At 38.5% G+C, this 25,178-nt stretch overlaps 1 pseudogene; it reads left to right on the top strand.

The window, feature by feature from the left end:
- The first annotated feature begins 10,045 nt into the window (after positions 1-10,045).
- On the top strand, positions 10,046-10,885 carry LOC126937263 (olfactory receptor 1G1-like; annotated as a pseudogene).
- The last annotated feature ends 14,293 nt before the right edge of the window (positions 10,886-25,178 follow it).

Genomic DNA, 25,178 nt, shown 5'->3' with positions numbered 1-25,178 from the left:
AATATGCATATTTTGCTACCTCTAGAAGTTTAGGAATCGACTCAGCAATTATATGTTAAGCACCTACTATCTGCAAGTACTTAATCTGTGGGGAAAGTAACGTAAATCATAGCTTCTGTCCTCAAAACTATTTATATTCCAAATAGCAGACAGGAGATTGTCAACAGTTTGTTTTAATAAGAGTTTGTTTTTCTTCTTCATAAAAATTAGATGAGTCATTATTATAAGCATCTTAAATTACAAAATAAGATGATAAATATCTTAAGTTATAAAATAATTCCCCAACTTCTCCCCTCTTCCTTGGCATATTTTTCCCTTTTCCTTTGAAATACCTAGTTCATGCATCTCATGTACATTACCAGTGTAAACCAGTATTTCACCATAAAAAAAAAGTTTTAAAGCTTCCACGTCTGCCATTTAGTGACTTAAGTGATTTACTTAACCTTTTTTAGTTTTAATTCCCTAGTCCTTTAGTATACTACTTGGGCTATAAGCCCAGATCCAAGAGTTATCAGCCCTGTGTTCTTAAGAAAGTATATTAATCTTTTTGTGCCTTGGTTTTTTTGTATGCAGTCAATTGTTGTTAGAGTTTAATGATCTAATAAGTGTTCTAAGACATATATGAATTATGTATTAAGAATTAGGTTGGTGCAAAATTGCTGTTTCCACAATTACTTTTGCACCAACCTAATACTTAGAACAGTGTCTTGCACATAGCAACATCATAATAAATGTCAAGCACTAGAATAACATTATATAGAAATGTTTCTATGTCCCTTTCCAACTAGCATTCCATGTTTTATAATGGGGTGGCAAATACATTCTCATACATCCTCCCATTGAGCTCAGTCTAAATGTTTCTGAAAATTAAGTGTAATTATTCTCTTTAGGACTTTATCACTATTTTGTCAGTTTTTTTGGGGGGGAATCCCAATGGATATGAAGAAGGCCCCCCTTAATCATTAGAACATGATTCTCACTGACCTTCCTTTCTCCATCCCTGTTCCTCCATCTCATCTTCACTGAATTTCAAATAATTTCACTATCAAAGCCTCCATGGGGCACACTGCCCAGCACTTCAAACATCTGAAATACAAACTATGGCTAAAGAATGTGAAGCGGACAAATGAAGAAAAGTTGAGGGGAAACTATAGCTTTACAAAGAAAGAACTAAGAGGATTTGATGCAAAAATAAAAGGTGGGAGAACATAGCAACCTACCTCAATGAGAAAAAAAAAAAAAGATGTTGCAGAAGATGAAACTGACTTTAACTGATGAAAAAATTTTCCAATGGTCAGTCTTGAAGCAAGGTATAAAAGGATGGGACAGCCACACCAATTGAATAAAACCATCATCCAGTGAGCATGCTACTTGTTGTGGGAGATACACACAAGGGACAGCTATGGTATGGTGTGGGGGAGTAGCTACCAAGAGCATAATGCCTTTGGATTCAAATCCTGACTCTGCTACTACTTTTGTAATTTTCAACAAATTAGCAACCCTGCTAAACCTAACTTGTCTCATCCATAAAATGGAAATAATAATAATAGCTTGTTTCATTAAGATTAAATGAGATGACAATCTGTGTAAAGCAAGTAGCACACTGCATGGCCTATTGTAAATGCTTGATAAAAGTTGTTTATTATGATGGTGATAGTGTTTGGAACTTTATAACTTGAGACAAATAAATTTGGTTTTTTTTTCTTTTTTTTTATTATTATACTTTAAGTTCTAAGGTACATATGCATAACGTGCAGGTTTGTTATATATGTATACTTGTGCCATGTTGCTGTGCTGCACCCATCAACTCATCAGCACCCATCAACTCATCATTTACGTCAGGTATAACTCCCAATGCAATCCCTCCCCCCTTCCCCCTCCCCATGATAGGCCCCGGTGTATGATGTTCCCCTTCCCGAGTCCAAGTGATCTCATTGTTCAGTTCTCACCTATGAGTGAGAACATGCAGTGTTTGGTTTTCTGTTCTTGCAATAGTTTGCTGAGAATGATGGTTTCCAGCTGCATCCATGTCCCTACAAAGGACACAAACTCATCCTTTTTTATGGCTGCATAGTATTCCATGGTGTATATGTGCCACATTTTCTTAATCCAGTCTGTCACTGATGGACATTTGGGTTGATTCCAAGTCTTTGCTATTGTGAATAGTGTCGCAATAAACATACGTGTGCGTATGTCTTTATAGCAGCATGATTTATAATCCTTTGGGTATATACCCAGTAATGGGATGGCTGGGTCATATGGTACATCTAGTTCTAGATCCTTGAGGAATCACCATACTGTGTTCCATAATGGTTGAACTAGTTTACACTCCCACCAACAGTGTAAAAGTGTTCCTATTTCTCCACATCCTCTGCAGCACCTGTTGTTTCCTGACTTTTTAATGATTGCCTTTCTAACTGGTGTGAGATGGTATCTCATTGTGGTTTTGATTTGCATTTCTCTGATGGCCAGTGATGATGAGCATTTTTTCATGTGTCTGTTGGCTGTATGAATGTCTTCTTTTGAGAAATGTCTGTTCATATCCTTTGCCCACTTTTGGATGGGGTTGTTTGTTTTTTTCTTGTAAATTTGTTTGAGTTCTTTGTAGGTTCTGGATATTAGCCCTTTGTCAGATGAGTAGATTGCAAAAATTTTCTCCCATTCTGTAGGTTGCCTGTTCACTCTGATGGTAGTTTCTTTTGCTGTGCAGAAGCTCTTTAGTTTAATGAGATCCCATTTGTCAATTTTGGCTTTTGTTGCCATTGCTTTTGGTGTTTTAGACATGAAGTCCTTGCCCATGCCTATGTCCTGAATGGTATTACCTAGGTTTTCTTCTAGGGTTTTTATGGTATTAGGTCTAACATTTAAGTCTCTAATCCATCTTGAATTAATTTTTGTATAAGGACTAAGGAAAGGATCCAGTTTCAACTTTCTACTTATGGCAAGCCAATTTTCTCAGCACCATTTATTAAATAGGGAATCCTTTCCCCATTTCTTGTGTCTCTCAGGTTTGTCAAAGATCAGATGGCTGTAGATGTATGGTATTATTTCTGAGGACTCTGTTCTGTTCCATTGGTCTATATCTCTGTTTTGGTACCAGTACCATGCTGTTTTGGTGACCGTAGCCTTGTAGTATAGTTTGAAGTCAGGTAGCGTGATGCCTCCAGCTTTGTTCTTTTGACTTAGGATTGTCTTGGCAATGCGGGCTCTTTTGTGGTTCCACATGAACTTTAAAGCAGTTTTTTCCAATTCTGTGAGGAAACTCATTGGTAGCTTGATGGGGATGGCATTGAATCTATAAGTAACCTTGGGCAGTATGGCCATTTTCACGATATTGATTCTTCCTATCCATGAGCATAGTATGTTCTTCCATTTGTTTGTGTCCTCTTTTATTTCACTGAGCAGTGGTTTGTAGTTATCCTTGAAGAGGTCCTTTACATCCCTTGTAAGTTGGATTCCTAGGTATTTTATTCTCTTTGAAGCAATTGTGAATGGGAGTTCATTCATGATTTGGCTCTCTGTTTGTCTGTTACTGGTGTATAAGAATGCTTGTGATTTTTGCACATTTATTTTGTATCCTGAGACTTTGCTAAAAACCCTCCAAAAAATCAATGAATCCAGGAGTTGGTTTTTTGAAAAGATCAACAAAATTGATAGACCACTAGCAAGACTAATAAAGAAGAAAAGAGAGAAGAATCAAACAGATGCAATAAAAAATGATAAAGGGGATATCACCACCGACCCCACAGAAATACAAACTACCATCAGAGAATACTATAAACACCTCTATGCAAATAAACTAGAAAATCTAGAAGAAATGGATAATTTCCTGGACACTTACACTCTACCAAGACTAAACCAGGAAGAAGCTGAATTCCTGAATAGACCAATAGCAGGCTCTGAAATTGAGGCAACAATTAATAGCCTACCAACCAAAAAAAGTCCAAGACCAGATGGATTCACAGCTGAATTCTACCAGAGGTACAAGGAGGAGCTGGTACCACTCCTTCTGAAACTATTCCAATCAATGTAAAAAGAGGGAATCCTCCCTAACTCATTTTATGAGGCCAACATCATCCTGATACCAAAGCCTGGCAGAGACACAACAAAAAAAGAGAATTTTAGACCAATATCCCTGATGAACATTGATGCAAAAATCCTCAATAAAATACTGGCAATCCGGATCCAGCAGCACATCAAAAAGTTTATCCACTATGATCAAGTGGGCTTCATCCCTGGGATGCAAGGCTGGTTCAACATTCGCAAATCAATAAACATAATCCAGCATATAAACAGAACCAAAGACAAGAACCACATGATTATCTCAATAGATGCAGAAAAGGCCTTTGACAAAATTCAACAGCCCTTCATGCTAAAAACGCTCAATAAATTTGGTATAGATGGAACGTATCTCAAAATAATAAAAGCTATTTATGACAAACCCACAGCCAATATCATACTGAATGGGCAAAATCTGGAAAAATTCCCTTTGAAAACTGGCACAAGACAGGGATGCCCTCTCTCACCACTCCTATTCAACATAGTGTTGGAAGTTCTGGCTAGGGCAATAAGGCAAGGGAAAGAAATCAAGGGTATTCAGTTAGGAAAAGAAGAAGTCAAATTGTCCCTCTTTGCAGATGACATGATTGTATATTTAGAAAACCCCATTGTCTCAGCCCAAAATCTCCTTAAGCTGATAAATTTGGTTTTATAATAAATAAGTTTTTTAGAGAAGATGAAAAACAGTCAGTGGAGATAGGTAGACATCAATTCTAGGCAACCATTTTCCAATACCAAAGCTACCTCTCAGAGTAAGATTGCTTTCATACAATGAGGACAGGCAGGAATACATATAGAACCCAGTTGATCCACTTGAACATTTGCTGATACTCCCTTCACAATTGTAACTGTAAATAGACACTCTTAGCAACCCTAACCTGAGAAGGGTATGCTTATCAAGGTCTCGTAGTCTTGGGAGTAAAGGTTTTAATCATAATAGTGCATAAGCCCCCCAGATGTACCAAGATGAGAGCTGAGGGTTAGGAGTTTAGAATGCAGAGTGAGTAAGAGTGAGGATAAGTACAAGTTTCACCCTCAAGACAAACTGTGCAAAGGGGGCTATAGTTCATCCCACTAATCGTCCTCTTCTATGTTTCCTCTATGGAAGAGGGGCCCATGGAAACCATGGAAGATCTCTTCACCATACATGTGTGGAGAATTGAATCTGTGCTATGCAAAGGGTAGAAACTGGTAGCCATGAAAACATACCACTAAGATCTCCTGTGATGAAAGCATAATGACCCCAGCTACTGTCCCCACCTGGGCCATCACCACCATTGTGCCAAAGCCATGTTTATATAGACTGCTCCTAGCCAATGACTGGGCATTGCAGAGGTACCAGGACAGGCCCATTCCAGAGAAATATAGGACACTTCTGATGAATAACTTTCATTCTAGGATCCTCCAATGATCAAACTTTTCCTGGTACCTTGGGGGTTTTTTTGTTTGTTTTTTTTGTTTTTGTTGTTTTTGTTTGGTTTGTTTGTTTGTTTTGAGACAGAGTCTCACTCTGTTGCCTGGGCTGGAGTGCAGTGGCACGATCTCGGCTTACCGCAATCCCCACCTCCCGGATTCAAACAATTCTGTCTCTGTCTCCCAAGTGTCTGGGACTACAGTCGTGCACCACTATGCCCAGCTAATTTTTGTATTTTTTGTAGAGATGAGGTTTTGCCATGTTGACCAGACTGGTCTTGAACTCCTGGCCTCAAGTGATACACCCACTTCAGCCTCCCAAAGTGCTGGGATTACAGGCGTGAGCCACCACTCCTGGCCCCTGGTACAATGTTGCAGTCTCTTCCTACCCCAATCCTCCTTCCTTCTCTCTTTTTTCCCACAGGTCTCAGACTGAGTCTGAAGGATTTCTTCCACTAATTCTCTTGCCACTATGATGGCTAATTTTATGTGTCAACTTGACTGGGCTAAGGGATGCCCAGAGAGCTGATAAAACATTATTTCTGACTATGTTTGTGAGGGTGTTTTCCAGAAGAGATTAGCATTTAAATAAGTAGACAGAGTAAATAAGATACTCCTCACCAATGTGGCTGGGTATCACACAATCTGCTGAGGGCCTAAGTAGAACAAAATGGCAGAGGAAAGATGAACTCACTCTCTGTTCTTGAGCTGTGATATCCATCTTCTCATGCCTTTGGACATCAGCACTCTTGGCTCTCAGGTCTTCAGACTCAAACTGGGACTTTACCATTATGTATCCTGATTCTCAGGTCTTTGGGCTTGGATGACTACACTACCAGCTCTCCTGGGCCTCCAGGTTGCAGATGGTAAGCCATGGGAATTCTCAGCCTCTGTAATCACATCAGCCAATCCCTCATAATCAACCCAAATGTCCATCAGTGACAGACTGGATTAAGAAAATGTGGCACATATACACCATGGAATACTATGCAGCCATAAAAAAGGATGAGTTTGTGTCCTTTGTAGGGACGTGGATGCAGCTGGAAACCATCATTCTTAGCAAACTATCACAAGAACAGAAAACCAAACACCGCATGTTCTCACTCATAGGTGGGAACTGAACAATGAGATCACTTGGACTCAGGAAGGGGAACATCACACACCGGGGCCTATCATGGAGAGGGGGGGGGGGGGAGGGATTGCATTGGGAGTTATACCTGATGTAAATGATGAGTTGATGGGTGCAGCACACCAACATGGCACAAGTATACATATGTAACAAACCTGCACGTTATGCACATGTACCCTACAACTTAAAGTATAATAATAATAAATAAATTTAAAAAATAAATAAATAAATAGCTTTCTCTGTATCTATCTATATAGCTATATATATAGATATACAGATATATCCTATTGGCCTTGTTTCTCTGGAGAACTCTGACTAATACACACATCTAGTCTCGTTTTGGTTCTCAGAAGACCTGAGCTAATCCACTAATCAATGACTCAGTGACCAATTCTACTCCTTGTGACATACCACAGAGAAACTTGAGCAGGTACATCAGAAGACTACAGGAATGTTTATGGAAGAAATTAAAATGGAACAAACATGATGCTCTGGTTTTATTTATTGTGATTTTACTCTCTCACCTATAAAAGTAATCTAATTTAACTTAATATAAAAGAAATGGGTTACAAAATCCCAGTTTTCCAGTCATTTCTACTGAAATAAGAAATCTTAGGCTATTGCTAAAATATCAATAACTGAACAAAGGAAGATAAATGATAGTTGTTATGGAGATGTTCTCATTAGAAAATTGTGGTCTCAAAATTTTTCTCCAACTTGCATGCAGAAGATACTTTTTTTTGTATTTTTGTAGAGACATGGTTTCACTATGTCACCCAGGCTATTCTCGAACTCCTGAGCTCAAGCGATCCTCCCACCTTGGCACGAGGATCCTCCCAAAGTGCTAGGATTACAGGAGTGACCCACCGTGCCTGGTGAGAAGATATTTTTAAAAAGAAATAAACAGTTGAAAAGGTCAGGCATATTTATTTGACTATCACTTATGCCTTTTTATCTGCAAAGAAGTTCCACTTTGGATACTAAACATTTTTTAAAAACATAATGGCGAACATCATACAACAAACCCAAAAGTCCATCAACATTAGTATGGATAAATACATTGTGACATATACCACAGTGAAATGTAAGTCCACATTCTCTTAATTGCAATCCTGAAATCCAAAAATCAACAAAAGATATTTTATAAAGCTTCAGCAAATGTATTTTGTAGAGCCTCAGAATCATTTGAGGTAGATTTATTTAGGTTCATTTTGCAATTGATACTCTGAAAAGTTAAATTACTTGACCAAGATGGTATAGATGGAACTCAAACCTGAGTCAGTACAAGCCAAAGTGGCTGCTTCATTATTTTACTACTACGTCAGAGCCATCACCACCCAAAAGTCATGAGGATGATATTGTGATAATGACAGTTACAACTCCTTATTAAAGTTAACTGTTTTCAAACCCCAGCTTCCCACGGATGGTGATCGTGAAAAGTGACATATATGGTGACAAGTTATTCCAGTTTTCCAAGAACTGAGGGGTTCCCCACAAGTGGGACTTTCTATTTTAAAAGCAGGAAAGTTCTGAGCAAACACGAAGGACTAATTGATCACCTGCAGAAAGTGCTCTCATTTTCTTAACTCTATCAAGAGAAACAAGACCATCAACAAAAGCTAATATTTTATGAGCATTGGATATGAACTAGTCATTGTTCTAGTTCTGCACAATCCCTATCTAATTTAATCCTCACAACAACTTTATGAGTTAGGCATTGTTATTACCTCTTCAAGTAGATGCAGAAAGTGAAACCAGAAAGATTGGGCAACTTGTTCAGTGTCACAGCCCATAAGCTGGTGGCCCAATGAAAGTTTATCAGACCCAGAGGGAATGTGTTTGCTCACCATATCCAAGAGTATGACGTTAGCACATGCTGGCAATGCCTGTTCACTATCCAATTGCACAAATTAGAATCTCTTGTGTTGGATTTTATATCATAGGGCCTGAAAAAGTCTGCAACTGATTCCAGAATTTTGATGCTTTCAGCAGCCCCTTATGGTAGGTTTATGTCCACAGCTTACAAAAGGAAGAAAATGAAGCTCAGAAAAAAAAAATCATTTGCCCAAAATATAAAAGCTAATTGAGGTTTAAAGCTGGGAGGCATGTCATCTAACATTTTCAGTACATCAGAAACTCCAGGTTTCATTTTATCTACTATTACCAACAATACTAATAACTATTATACAATTTATTGAAAGCCTACTCTGTATTAGCACTTTGGATATGTGATCTCATTATCTACAACAATACAAAATATGTACATCATTTACAGATCAGGAAATTGGAAGCTCAAAGAGGATAAGAAAATGTGTTGGTTGTAGAGGATTACACAGCTAGGAAAGATAGGGTTTCCCTCTAGTCTTGTAAGACACCAAACCCAACACTCTTAATGGATGATGACATTGATAATGCTGTTGATAATTATGACCGGATCTTTTATTTTTAAATTATTGTGAGTTTATAAAGTTATTTTATCCACGCTAGTTCCGCTGAAGGTTCTTCAAAAGATCAAGAGGGTAGATACTACCAATATGCCAAGAATACCTGAGTCTCAGCTATAACCAGAGTACATTGTTACCCCTTCTCCCCCAACACACATAGACACACAAAACACATGTCTGCTTCATAAGTTTCTAGTAAATGCATATTCCCAAGATATTTTACTCAAATTTGAAAAAACTGTAAAATTGAAACCTATGAAAAACCTATAGAATAGCTTTCCTATTTTAAAAGGGTGGGGAATGAAGAAGGGAGACTAAGATTTAGAAATGTCTTTCCATCTGATCTCCAGTTTAGCCTCATCCAGGAGGTCTACAGGACACATTGCTAGATAACTAAAATGCAAAAATCACCCCCAAAAAGATCTCGTATTATCATTGTCCAGGGTTCTTGCCTTTATGTAGGTTTACGTGCCTGACACCAATACATGTCTTTGCTCTTTGAGAAGATCACAGAAAACAAACAGCCTAGAGTTATGTAAATGTTTGGAGTCTATGTTTGAGGACGATTTTTCTCCAACTACTCTACTTTAAACAGAAATTAGAAATGAAACCAGCATCTCAGCTGGGCGCAGTGGCTCACACCTGTAATCCCAGCACTTTTGTAGGCTGAGGTGGGTGGATCACGAGGTCAAGACATCAAGACCAGCCTGGCCAACATGGTGAAACCCCGTCTCTACTAAAAATACAAAAATTAGCTGGGCATGGTGGCATCCACCTGTAGTCCCAGCTACTCGGGAAGCTGAGGCAGGAGAATTGCTTGAATCCGGGAGGCAGAGGTTGCAGTGAGCTGAGATCACACCACTGCACTCCAGCCTGGCAACAGAGAGAGACTCGTCTCAAAAAAGAAAAAAAAAGAAAAAGAGACCAGCATCTCTAACTTCCTGCTCCTGGACTTCTCTGAGCACCCAGAGCAGCAGCCTCTCCTGTTTGGGCTCTTCTTGGGCATGTACCTGGTCACTGTGTTAAGGAACCTGCTCATCCTTCAAGCCATTGGTTCTGACCCTTGTCTCCACACCCCATGTACTTCTTCCTGGCAAATCTGTCCTTCATCAATACCTGTTTGATCTGCACCATTGTCCCCAAGGTGCTGGTGAATATCCAGACACAACATCACACCATCTCCTATACTGGGTGCCTCATGCAGATGCACTTCTTCATGACACTAGCCCTGCTAGATAACTTCCTGCTGGCCATGATGGCGTATGATCGCTACGTGGCCATCCGCCTTCCTGTGCACTACATGATCATGCATCCCCAAGCCTGCCTGCTGCTGGCGGCCATGTCCTGACTCTGCTCCCACCTCCAGGTTTTCTCACTCATTCTCCTGATCATTCGATTCTCATTCTGGGCCTCCCATTCCATCCCACAGTTTTTCTGTGATCTTTTCCCACTTCTCAAACTTGCCTGTTCAGACATCAAGGTCTTTCACTTCATGATGTTCACTGAAGCCACTCTTTCTGGTGTTGTCCCTCTCATCTGTGTCCTAGTCTCTTATGCCCACATCGTGCACACCATCCTCAGAGTTTCCTCTGCTGAGGGGAAACACAAAGCCTTCTCTACCTGTGGCTGTCACCTGACAGTGATCACTCTTTTCTATGGAACCCTGTTTCTGGTGTATTTCCAGCCTTCATTCCTACTAGCAGATACTGGAATGATTGCATCCGTTGTATACACAATGGTCACCCCCATGCTGAACTCTTTTGTCTATAGCCTGAGGAAGAGGGACATGAAAGAGGCTTTGTGGAGACTCTTTGGCTTGAGAAAATGCACTACTCAATAAAGAGTCCTGCCCCACAGCAGAAGCCCTGGCTCTTCTGAATGCCTTCCTAATTGAACTTCTCTATTACAATCTTGAAAAACTCAAATCCAAGGCAGGATGAATGCTCAGTGTTACAGGCAGGTTTAACAAATGAGGAATGCCTGATGTGGCAGGACTGGAATAGGATCCACTGGCCAGGGACAGAGCTACAGCCTGGAGAGATGGAGTGGCCAGCAATTCCTACAGGATGATATAATTAGTGGGGAGAGGTACCCAAGCAGATTCATATCAGAGAGTGGGAACCACCAAAAGAATGACATCAGATAGAACTTAGGTTCTTGAAGGAAGCACAGTTAGCAGCTCAGTCTGACTGACAGGCCTCACTCAATGAGAAAAAATACTGACTAGATCTGAGAAGAGTCACATACTTCAAGTCCATTTCCAAGTCCAGCTTAGGAAGCAGCTCACTCACAGGGATTAACTTCCACATGCAGAAAACAACCAAAAAGGCACACATTTTGGTAGGACTAACAGAACCAGAATTGTTCTAGAAGACACTAGGCACAAATAGATCAGAGAACTGGTCCCAAGTCATCCAACTGAGATTAGAGCTAAAGACTCTGACAGTAAGTTATTGGGACAAGCCCTTAATTCTTTAGTTTTAAATCCTGATTTATTTTTCTTATATGTCCTGCAATACATACTCATTAAAATAATTTTATGAAACTATTTCATTGCATCATTACTTGTAATAATGAGAGGTTAAAAACCTAGTAGTTTTCAGAAATAGGAACACCTTTACACTGTTGATGGGAGTGTAAATTAGTTCAACCATTGTGGAAAATGATGTGGTGATTTCTAAAGGATCAAGAACTACCATTGAACCCAACAATCCCATTACTGGGCATATACCCAAAGGATTATAAATCATGCTACCATAAAGACACATGCACACGTATGTTTATTGTGACACTATTCACAGTAGCAAAGACTTGGAACCAACCCAAATGTCCATCAATAATAGAATGGATAAAGAAAAATATGGCACACATATACCCTGGAATACTATTCAGCCATAAAAAAGGATGAGTTCATGTCCCTTGCAGGGACATGGATGAAACTGGAAACCATCATTCTCAGCAAAATATCACAAGGACAGAAAACCAAACACTGCGTGTACTCACTCATAAGTGGGAGATGAACAATGAGAACACATGGACACAGGGAGGGGAACATCACATACTTGGGCCTGTTGGGGATGGGAGGCGGTGGGAGGGATAGCATTAGGAGAAATACCTAATGTAAATGTTGAGTTGATAGGTGCAGTAAACCAACACAACACATGTATACCTATTTAACAAAGGTGCACGTTGTGCACATGTACCCCAGAACTTAAAGAAAAAAAAAACCTCCTAGTGGGTTTCTATGTGCTTCCTAAGCTGGACTTAGAAATAGTCCCTGAAAGTCGAAGTATGTGACCCTTCCCAGATCTTTTCAGTATTTCTTGTCATTGAGTGAAGTCTGTCAGTCATAGACTGAGCTGCTAACTCAGTAGAACACAATAGCCAAGATTTGGAACCAACTTAAGTGTTCATCAGTGGATGAATGGATAAAGAAAATGTGGTACATAGCCACAGTGGAATGTTATTCAACCATAAAAATGAAACTTTGTCATTTGCAACAACATGCATGGAACTGGACATTATGTTAAGTGAAATAAGCCAGGCACAGAAAGACAAATATTGTATATTCTCATTCATATGTGGAAGCTAAGAAAAATTGAGTTCATGGAGCTAGAGCGTAGAATAATGGTTACCAGAGGCACAGAAAAGTATTGGGGAGGGGGAAAATAAAGAGAGGTAGGTTAATGGGTACAAAAATACAGTTGGAGGCCAGGCACAGAGGCTCACACCTGTAATCCCTGCACTTTGGGAGGCCAAAGTGGGCAGATCACTTGAGGTCAGGAGTTCGAGACCAGCCTGGCCAACGTGGTGAAATCCCATCTCTACTAAAAATACAAAATTAGTATGTGATTAGTATGCCTACAAAATTAGGCATGTGTGGTGGCACATGCCTGTAATGCCAGCTAGTCAGGAGGCTGAGGCAGGAGAATGACTTGAACCCGGGAGGCAGAAGTTGCAGTGAGCCAAGATTGTGCCACTGCACTCCAGCCTGGGTGACAGAGGGAGACTCTGTCTCAAAAAAAAGAAAAACAGTTAGAAAGAAAGAATAGGATTAGTGTTTGGTAGCACAAGAGGGTGACTATAGTTAACAATGCTCTGTTGTGTATTTCAAAAAAACAAAAAGAGTGGAATTGGAATGCTCCTAACACAAAGAAATTATAAACACTTGAGGTGATGGCTCTTCCAGTTACCCCGATTTGATCATTACACATCATAGGCTTGTATCAAAATATCACATCTACCCCATAAATATGTACAACTAGTATGTATCCATAAAATTAAAAATTTTTATTAAAAAAAGTAGGAAAAAGAAGAAAACACCATCACTTCATTTAAAGACAACCACTGTTATATTTTACATCATTTCTCTCCTATCCTTTTCTAACTGTTTTTGTCTTTTACTTTGTTGAGAAAATATTATAGGTACAATTTTATATACTTTTTCACTTACCCTGTAACATTCGTTGTCTTCATATTAATTCACTCTTCCTAGACATTTGTCTAAGATTATATCAGAAGAAAGGTCCATGATTTACATAACATTTAACTATCTTTGGATGACTAGGAGGTTTCTAAATTTTTACTATTACAAGTAATGATGCAAGGAAAGTATCTTAAAAAAAAAAACCCTTTATATTTTATTTTAAGTACTGGGATACATGTACAGGATGTGCAGGTTTGTTACATAGGTAAACGTGTGTCATGGTGGTTTGCTGCACCTATCAACTCATCACCTAGTTATTAAGCCCTGCATACATTAGCTATTTTTCCTAATGCTCTTCCTCCCACCGCCCCACCCCTCAACAGGCCCCAGTGTATGTTGTTCCCCTCCCTGTGTCCATGTGTTACCATTGTTCAGCTCCCATTTGTGAGAACATGAGGTGCTTGCTTTTTTGTTCCTGCCTTAGTTTTCTGAGGATAATGACTTCCAGCTCCATCCATGTCCCTGCAAGCGACATGATCTCATTTCAGAAAGAACCCTTTCTTTGAGGCAGAGTCTCTCTATGTCACCCAGGCTGGAGGGCGGTGGCTATCATAGTTTACTGCAGCCTTGAACTCCTGTGCCAAAGTGACCCTCCTGTCTCAGCCTCCCTGTAGCAGGGACTACAAGCATGCACCACCACACTTAGCTAATCTTTTATTTCTTGTAGAGACGGGTTCTTGCTGTGTTGCCCAGGCTGGTCTCAAACTCCTGGCCTTAAGCAATCCTCTTGCCTCAGCCTCTCAAAGTGCTAGGATTACAGGCATGAGCCACTACGCCCAGCCAAGAACCCATTTTTATATGTATAGTCTGTTACCTTTAGTATTTTCAGAAGTAGGATGTCTAAGTAGAACATTTTTAGGGCTCTTTATCCATGGTGCCAAACTACCCAAATGAGAGTACCTTTTTTACTGCGTCCTCTAAGATTTTGATGTTACATTTTCCCCTTCATCGTAACTAATCACAGCCAAAATGATATCCCTGTTTTCATTTTCATTTCTTAGATCATTGGTAAGGGAATCATTTCCCCATGTCTGTTAACCAATTTATTTAATTATCTCACTGATTGTTTATTCATGTCACCTGTTCATTATCTATTGAGGATTGTTTTATTGAATTATACAGGCCTTTTTATATTAATGATATCTATTTGTCTTCTTTGTCTTGGTAATATTCTCCATTAATTCTTTACTCATGGTGATTTTTATGTCAGGAAGTTTTTATTTTGTATATTATCAAATTGAGAAGTCTTCCACTTTGTAATGTCTTTTCCTAGAGTTATAACCAGAAAAACCTTCTCTATGCAGAATTCATATGACGGTCAAATGTTTTTTCATTTTCTTGTGGAATACATTGTTTTTTAATGTAACCATGTATTACTTTAAATGAAATCATATGATTGAAATTGTTCTTTCTCAGCATATTTCCCTCACTTTCTGTAAGTTCTCTCCATTTTGTGGCATACAACTATAATAAATAACTGTAAGTGTTGACTGTCTCTAAACAGGGTCCTGAAGAGAGATTGTGGGGTGCTGACCAGGTTCTGTTTTATGATCTGGGTACTGGTGATATGAGGGTGTTCGCTTTGAGAAAATTCATTACACTGTATACGTATGGCTTAGTGCATTTTCTGTATACTTCAATAAATATTTGTAAATAAAATGTTTACTCAACAAACATAAAAATACAAAAAGATTGAAAATAAAAGAGCTGAAAAATAATGTACCATAAAAATATTGGCCTGGCTCTATTATTATCAAACAAATAGATTTTAATGATTACAAATATAAAGGTTCATGTCACAAGAATGAAACTTTTTATTCGCTAGGAAAGTATGACAGTTCTAATTTTTTTCAGTAATGAAAAAGTCACAAATATAAAGAAAAATTAACAGAACAACAAACATTAAGAACTAGACAAGTCCATTCTTAGTAGGAGATTTTAACACACTTATAGTAACTGGCAGAACAAATAGATTTTTTTTTTAATTTGGTAAAGACAGAGAACATTTGAAAAGCACAATTAACAGTATCAGCCTAATAGACATATATAGAACACCTGCACTTGACATTTGCAGAGAACACATTCGTTGCAAGAACTCAAGGAAAGTTTGCAAAACTTGCTCATGTACTGAGCCACAAAGCAAAATTCAATAAATGTCAAAGGGTTGAAATCATATAGGCCACATGCACTTAAACTAAAAATCGTAACAAAATATTACTAGAAATCCACATATATTTAGGAATTGGGAACTCAGCTAGGAAGAATCTAGGAGCAAAAAAATAATGACGACGACTATTATGGAGTATTTTTATCTGACTGAGAACCAATACAAAACACTGTTTACAAGAAATATATAACCTTACATGCAAAGGTTAGAAAAAAAAATACTGCAAAATCATAAGCTAAGTATCTATCTTAAGAAATTAAAAGAACAGCAACATCAATCCAAGCAGGGTAAAAGAAAGGAAGTAAAACAGATGAGAGCAAAACATAACAAAATGGAATAAAACACACAATAGAAAAGACCAACAAAAACAACAGATTTTTTTTGAAAATATAATTTACATTCATTTGGTAAAAATGGTTATGTGGGTAAAATATCAATAACAGGAATTTAAAAAGCAACATCACCTCTGATATTAAAGAGAATATTATAAATAATGTTATATACAAATAAGTTTTAAAATTTAGATTAATAGACACATTTCTAGAAAAATATAACACATCAAAACTAATTTTAAAAGTAATAGAGAATCGGGGACAGGCACGGTGGTTCATGCCTGTGATCCCGGCACTTTGGGAGGTGAAGGCAGGCAAATCACCTGAGGTCAAGAGTTCAAGACCAGCCTGGCCAACATGGTGAAACCCATCTCCACTAAAAATACAAAATTAGCCGGGCATGGTGGTGTGTGCCTATAATTCCAGCTATTCAGGAGGCTGAGGCAGAAGAATCACTTGAACCTGGGAGGTGGAGGTTGCAGTGAACCAAGATCACGCCATTGCACTCCAGCCTGGGCAAAAAGAGAGAAACTCCATCTCAAAAAAAAAAAAAAAGAGAGTAATAGAAAATCCAAATAAACATATAACCATTGAAAAAGTTAAATCAGTAGCCAAAATTTTTCCTTGAAGAAAATTTCAGGTCCAGATGGCTACAACAGTGTGTTCTGTAAGTAATTCAAGCATAATCCTCAACGAATTAACACAGGAACAGAAAACAAATACTGAATGTTCTCACTTATAAGTAGGAGCTAAACGTTGAGCATCCAGGGACATAAAGGTGGGAAAAATAGACACTGGGGACTACTAGAGGGGGAAGAGAGGGAGAAGGTGTGGGTTGAAAAGCTGTTTATTGGGTACTATGTTAAAATTTAAAAAGAAAGATCATCTCCTAGAGACAAAGTAAATTTTAAAATTATTTTTAAAAAAGAAAAGGAAGTAGGGAAGGAGGGGAGGGGAGGGGAGAGGAGGGGAGGGGAGGGGAGGGAGATGGGTACAGTGGCTCCTGCCTGTAATCCCAGTATTTACTTTGGGAGGCCAAGGCTGGCAGATCGCTTGAGCCCAGGACATCAAAACCACCCTGAGCAACAGAGCAAAACCCCATTTTTATAAAAAGTGCAAAAATTAGCCTGGCATGATAACATGCAACTGTGGTCCCAGCTACTCAGGAGGCTGAGGTGGGAGGATCACCTGAGCCTGAGTGGTTGAGACTGCTATGAGCAGTGATCGTGCCAGTGCACTCCAGCCTGGGTGACAGAGTGAGACCCTGTCTGGGGAAAAAAAATCATTCCTAGCTTGCAAAACTCTTCAAGAGTATACAAAAAAAAACTAAGACACACAGACACCTCTGCACAGACGCAAACGACTCTGTCTGACAGCTTTGAAGAGAGCAGTGGATCTCCCAACACGGAGGTTGAGATCTGAGAAGGGACAGACTCCCTGCTCAAGCGGGTCCCTGACCCCTGAGTAGCCTAACTGGGAGACATCCCCCACTAGGGGCAGTCTGACACCCCACACCTCACAGAGAGGAGTACACCCCCTGAGAGGAAGCTTCCAAAGCAAGAATCAGACAGGTACACTCGCTGTTCAGAAATATTCTATCTTCTGCAGCCTCTGCTGCTGATACCCAGGCAAACAGGGTCTGGAGTGGACCTCAAGCAATCTCCAACAGACCTACAGCTGAGGGTCCTGACTGTTAGAAGGAAAACTATCAAACAGGAAGGACACCTACACCAAAACCCCATCAGTACATCACCATCATCAAAGACCAGAGGCAGATAAAACCACAAAGATGGGGAAAAAGCAGGGCAGAAAAGCTGGAAATTCAAAAAATAAGAGCGCATCTCCCCCGGCAAAGGAGCGCAGCTCATCGCCAGCAACGGATCAAAGCTGGACGGAGAATGACTTTGACGAGATGAGAGAAGAAGGCTTCAGTCCATCAAATTTCTCAGAGCTAAAGGAGGAATTACGTACCCAGCGCAAAGAAACTAAAAATCTTGAAAAAAAAGTGGAAGAATTGATGGCTAGAGTAATTAATGCAGAGAAGGTCCTAAACGAAATGAAAGAGATGAAAACCATGACACGAGAAATACGTGACAAATGCACAAGCTTCAGTAACCGACTCGATCAACTGGAAGAAAGAGTATCAGCGATTGAGGATCAAATGAATGAAATGAAGCGAGAAGAGAAACCAAAAGAAAAAAGAAGAAAAAGAAACGAACAAAGCCTGCAAGAAGTATGGGATTATGTAAAAAGACCAAAGCTACGTCTGATTGGGGTGCCTGAAAGTGAGGGGGAAAATGGAACCAAGTTGGAAAACACTCTTCAGGATATCATCCAGGAGAACTTCCCCAACCTAGTAGGGCAGGCCAACATTCAAATCCAAGAAATACAGAGAACGCCACAAAGATACTCCTCGAGAAGAGCAACTCCAAGACACATAATTGCCAGATTCACCAAAGTTGAAATGAAGGAAAAAATCTTAAGGGCAGCCAGAGAGAAAGGTCGGGTTACCCACAAAGGGAAGCCCATCAGACTAACAGCAGATCTCTCAGCAGAAACTCTACAAGCCAGAAGAGAGTGGGGGCCAATATTCAACATTCTTAAAGAAAAGAATTTTAAACCCAGAATTTCATATCCAGCCAAACTAAGTTTCATAAGTGAAGGAGAAATAAAATCCTTTACAGATAAGCAAATGCTTAGAGATTTTGTCACCACTAGGCCTGCCTTACAAGAGATCCTGAAGGAAGCACTAAACATGGAAAGAAACAACCGGTACCAGCCATTGCAAAAACATGCCAAAATGTAAAGACCATTGAGGCTAGGAAGAAACTGCATCAACTAATGAGCAAAATAACCAGTTAATATCATAATGGCAGGATCAAGTTCACACATAACAATATTAACCTTAAATGTAAATGGACTAAATGCTCCAATTAAAAGACACAGACTGGCAAACTGGATAAAGAGTCAAGACCCATCAGTCTGCTGTATTCAGGAGACCCATCTCACACGAAGAGACATACATAGGCTCAAAATAAAGGGATGGAGGAAGATTTACCAAGCAAATGGAGAACAAAAAAAAAGCAGGGGTTGCAATACTAGTCTCTGATAAAACAGACTTTAAACCATCAAAGATCAAAAGAGACAAAGAAGGCCATTACATAATGGTAAAGGGATCAATTCAACAGGAAGAGCTAACTATCCTAAATATATATGCACCCAATACAGGAGCACCCAGATTCATAAAGCAAGTCCTTAGAGACTTACAAAGAGACTTAGACTCCCATACAATAATAATGGGAGACTTCAACACTCCACTGTCAACATTAGACAGATCAACGAGACAGAAAGTTAACAAGGATATCCAGGAATTGAACTCATCTCTGCAGCAAGCAGACCTAATAGACATCTATAGAACTCTCCACCCCAAATCAACAGAATATACATTCTTCTCAGCACCACATCGCACTTATTCCAAAATTGACCACATAATTGGAAGTAAAGCACTCCTCAGCAAATGTACAAGAACAGAAATTATAACAAACTGTCTATCAGACCACAGTGCAATCAAACTAGAACTCAGGACTAAGAAACTCACTCAAAACCGCTCAACTACATGGAAACTGAACAACCTGCTCCTGAATGACTACTGGGTACATAACGAAATGAAGGCAGAAATAAAGATGTTCTTTGAAACCAATGAGAACAAAGATACAACATACCAGAATCTCTGGGACACATTTAAAGCAGTGTGTAGAGGGAAATTTATAGCACTAAATGCCCACAAGAGAAAGCAGGAAAGATGTAAAATTGACACTCTAACATCGCAATTAAAAGAACTAGAGAAGCAAGAGCAAACACATTCGAAAGCTAGCAGAAGGCAAGAAATAACTAAGATCAGAGCAGAACTGAAGGAGATAGAGGCACAAAAAACCCTCCAAAAAATCAATGAATCCAGGAGTTGGTTTTTTGAAAAGATCAACAAAATTGACAGACCACTAGCCAGACTAATAAAGAAGAAAAGAGAGAAGAATCAAATCGACGCAATTAAAAATGATCAAGGGGATATCACCACCGACCCCACAGAAATACAAACTACCATCAGAGAATACTATAAACACCTCTACGCAAATAAACTGGAAAATCTAGAAGAAATGGATAATTTCCTGGACACTTACACTCTTCCAAGACTAAACCAGGAAGAAGTTGAATCCCTGAATAGACCAATAGCAGGCTCTGAAATTGAGGCAACAATTAATAGCCTACCAACCAAAAAAAGTCCAGGACCAGATGGATTCACAGCTGAATTCTACCAGAGGTACAAAGAGGAGTTGGTACCATTCCTTCTGAAACTATTCCAATCAATAGAAAAAGAGGGAATCCTCCCTAACTCATTTTATGAGGCCAACATCATCCTGATACCAAAGCCTGGCAGAGACACAACAAAAAAAGAGAATTTTAGACCAATATCCCTGATGAACATCGATGCAAAAATCCTCAATAAAATACTGGCAAACCGGATTCAGCAACACATCAAAAAGCTTATCCACCATGATCAAGTGGGCTTCATCCCTGGGATGCAAGGCTGGTTCAACATTCGCAAATCAATAAACATAATCCAGCATATATAAACAGAACCAAAGACAAGAACCACATGATTATCTCAATTGATGCAGAAAAGGCTTTTGACAAAATTCAACAGCCCTTCATGCTAAAAACGCTCAATAAATTCGGTATTGATGGAACGTACCTCAAAATAATAAGAGGTATTTATGACAAACCCACAGCCAATATCATACTGAATGGGCAAAAACTGGAAAAATTCCCTTTGAAAACTGGCACAAGACAGGGATGCCCTCTCTCACCACTCCTATTCAACATAGTGTTGGAAGTTCTGGCTAGGGCAATCAGGCAAGAGAAAGAAATCATGGGTATTCAGTTAGGAAAAGAAGAAGTCAAATTGTCCCTGTTTGCAGATGACATGATTGTATATTTAGAAAACCCCATTGTCTCAGCCCAAAATCTCCTTAAGCTGATAAGCAACTTCAGCAAAGTCTCAGGATACAAAATTAATGTGCAAAAATCACAAGCATTCTTATACACCAGTAACAGACAAACAGAGAGCCAAATCAGGAATGAACTTCCATTCACAATTGCTTCAAAGAGAATAAAATACCTAGGAATCCAACTTACAAGGGATGTAAAGGACCTCTTCAAGGAGAACTACAAACCACTGCTCAGTGAAATCAAAGAGGACACAAACAAATGGAAGAACATACCATGCTCATGGATAGGAAGAATCAATATTGTGAAAATGGCCATACTGCCCAAGGTAATTTATAGATTCAATGCCATCCCCATCAAGCTACCAATGAGTTTCTTCACAGAATTGGAAAAAACTGCTTTAAAGTTCATATGGAACCAAAAAAGAGCCCGCATCTCCAAGACAATCCTAAGTCAAAAGAACAAAGCTGGAGGCATCACGCTACCTGACTTCAAACTATACTACAAGGCTACAGTCACCAAAACAGCATGGTACTGGTACCAAAACAGAGATATAGACCAATGGAACAGAACAGAGTCCTCAGAAATAATACCACACATCTACAGCCATTTGATCTTTGACAAACCTGAGAGAAACAAAAAATGGGGAAAGGATTCCCTATTTAATAAATGGTGCTGGGAAAATTGGCTAGCCATAAGTAGAAAGCTGAAACTGGATCCTTTCCTTACTCCTTATACGAAAATTAATTCAAGATGGATTAGAGACTTAAATGTTAGACCTAATACCATAAAAATCCTAGAGGAAAACCTAGGTAGTACCATTCAGGACATAGGCATGGGCAAAGATTTCATGTCTAAAACACCAAAAGCAACGGCAGCAAAAGCCAAAATTGACAAATGGGATCTCATTAAACTAAAGAGCTTCTGCACAGCAAAAGACACTACCATCAGAGTGAACAGGCAACCTACAGAATGGGAGAAAATTTTTGCAATCTACTCATCTGACAAAGGGCTAATATCCAGAACCTACAAAGAACTCAAACAAATTTACAAGAAAAAAACAAACAACCCCATCAAAAAGTGGGCAAAGGACATGAACAGACATTTCTCAAAAGAAGACATTCATACAGCCAACAGACACATGAAAAAATGCTCATCATCACTGGCCATCAGAGAAATGCAAATCAAAACCACAATGAGATACCATCTCACACCAGTTAGAATGGCAATCATTAAAAAGTCAGGAAACAACAGGTGCTGGAGAGGATGTGGAGAAATAGGAACACTTTTACACTGTTGGTGGGATTGTAAACTAGTTCAACCATTATGGAAAACAGTATGGCGATTCCTCAAGGATCTAGAACTAGATGTACCATATGACCCAGCCATCCCATTACTGGGTATATACCCAAAGGATTATAAATTATGCTGCTATAAAGACACATGCACACGTATGTTTATTGCAGCACTATTCACAATAGCAAAGACTTGGAATCAACCCAAATGTCCATCAGTGACAGATAGGATTAAGAAAATGTGGCACATATACACCATGGAATACTATGCAGCCATAAAAAAGGATGAGTTTGAGTCCTTTGTAGGGACTTGGATGCAGCTGGAATCCATCATTCTTAGCAAACTATCACAAGAACAGAAAACCAAACACCGTATGTTCTCACTCATAGGTGGGAACTGAACAATGAGATCACTCGGACTCAGGAAGGGGAACATCACACACCGGAGCCTATCATGGGGAGGGGGGAGGGGGGAGGGATTGCATTGGGAGTTATACCTGATGTAAATGACGAGTTGATGGGTGCAGCACAGCAACATGGCACAAGTATACATATGTAACAAACCTGCACGTTATGCACATGAACCCTACAACTTAAAGTATAATAATAATAAATAAATTAAAAAAAAAAAAAAGGTGGGCTGATGATATGTGGGTAATATCTAGAAATATTTACCATGATGGAAATGAAAATCAATAAATTTTTAAAATATGGGAAAAAAAAAAACAACAAAAAAAAAAGAGTATACAAAATAAGGGGATACTCACCATCTCCCTTTCTGAGATTAGAACCACATCTATACCCCAAAACTGATTAAAAAAAACTGCAAAAAAGTTATGACAAGCATATCTCATTCATAAATATTAATGTACCAATTCAAAGTAAAATATTAGTAATATAATTATTATAACATGCAGAAGAATACATATCATGACCAAGTTGAGTTTTCCCAAGAAGGCAAGATTGATGAAACATCCAATAATTGAAGTCACCATATTAACAAAAAAATAGACACTCATCATATGATTATCTTAATAGATGCAAGAAAAAATATATGATACAATTCAACTCATATTCCACAATCCACAATCCATTTTGTCCTCTTAACAAAATGGGGTTTTAAAAAGCTGAAAGTTAGCTTTTCTCAAACATACAGCATGTATAACACATAATAGTAATATATTTAAATCTTTTCTGTATAAATGAGGAAAAAAGACAAAATACCAGCTCTCACCACAACTATTTCACATTGTAGTTGAGGTCACATTCAGTGCAATAAGATGAGAAAAATAAATAGAAGATGTAAGTACTACAAAAAAAGAAAAAAAGCTTCATTTTATTCATATATGATGTTTTCATATAATAGCAATTCAAAAAAGTCTGTGGATGAATTATTGTAATTTATAATTAGGTTTATTCCTAAGTATTTTATTTTTCTGTAACTATTGTGAATGATACTGCTTCCTTGACTTCTTTTTCAGATAGTTTGCTATTGGCATGTAGAAATGCTACCGATTTTTGTATGTTGATTTTTTATCCTGAAATGTTAACAAATTTATTCATTAGTTCCAACAGTTTTTTGGTGGGGTCTCCAGGGTTTTCGAGATATGTGATCATGTCATCTACAAACAGGGAAAATTGTCAACTTCCTCCTTTCCAATGTGGATGTCCTTTACTTCTTTCTTTTGCCTGATGGCACTGGCTAGGAATTCCAGTACTCTCTTGAATAAAACTGTAGAAAGTGAGCATCCTTATCTTGTTCTAAATCTGAAAAGAAAAGCTTTCAACTCTTCCACATTCAACTGATGTCTGCTGTAGGTTTGTCATATATGGCCTTTACTGTATTGAGGTATGCTCCTTCTACACCCATTTTGCTGAGGGTTTTTTTCATGAAGGGATGTTGAATTTTATCAAACACTTTTAAGCATCTATTAAAATTATCATATGGTTTTTATCCTTGGTTCTGTTAATGTGATGTGTTTATTGATTTTCATATATTAAATCATCCTTTCATCCTGGGGATGAATCCTGCTTGGTAATGCTGAATGGTCTTTTTAATATGCTGTTGAATGCAGTTTGCTAGTATTTTGTTGAAGATTTTTGCATCAATGTTCTTTGGGGATATTGGCCTGTAGTTTTCTTCTTTCGTTATGTCCTTGTCTGGTTTCACAATCAGGGTAATGCTAGCCTTGTACATGAGTTTGGAAGTATGCCCTCCTCTTTGGTTTTTTGGAATAGTTGAGTAAAATGAGTATTGGTTCTTCTTTAAATGTTTGGTAGAATTTAGCAGTGACACAGTCAGGTCCTGGGCTTTTCTTTGATGGCAGAATTATTAGTATGGCTTTGATCTCGTTACTCATTATTCATCTGTTCAGGTTTTCTATTCCTTCATGACTCAGTCTTGGTAAGCTGTAGGTGTCCAGGAATTTATCCATTTGTTCTAGATTTTCCAATTTGTTAGTGTATAGTTATTAATAATAGTCTCTTATGATCCTTGGTATTTCTATGGTATCAGTTTTAATCTCTCCTTTTTCATCTCTGATTTTATTTATTTGAGTATTCTCTCTTCTTTTCTTTGTCTAGCTAAAGGTTTGGTTATTTTGCTTATACTTCCAAAAACACTAACTCTTAATTTCATTGCTCTTTTCATTGTTTTTCAGGCCCTACTTCATTTATTTCTGCTCCATCTTTATTGTTTCTTTGCTTCTACTTATTTTAGGTTTAGATTGATCTTCGTTTTTTAGTTCCTTGAGGTGCAATATTTGGTTGTTTAGTTAAGATCTTTCTACTTTTTGATGTAACCTTTTATTGCTATAAACTTCCTTCTTAATGCTGCTTTTGCTGTATGC

This window comes from Macaca thibetana, chromosome 15 (genome assembly GCF_024542745.1).
Source record: "Macaca thibetana thibetana isolate TM-01 chromosome 15, ASM2454274v1, whole genome shotgun sequence".
Lineage (NCBI taxonomy): Eukaryota > Metazoa > Chordata > Mammalia > Primates > Cercopithecidae > Macaca > Macaca thibetana.
The sequence above is the reverse complement of the archived record's forward strand: the minus strand, read 5'-3'. Positions and strand labels throughout refer to the sequence as shown.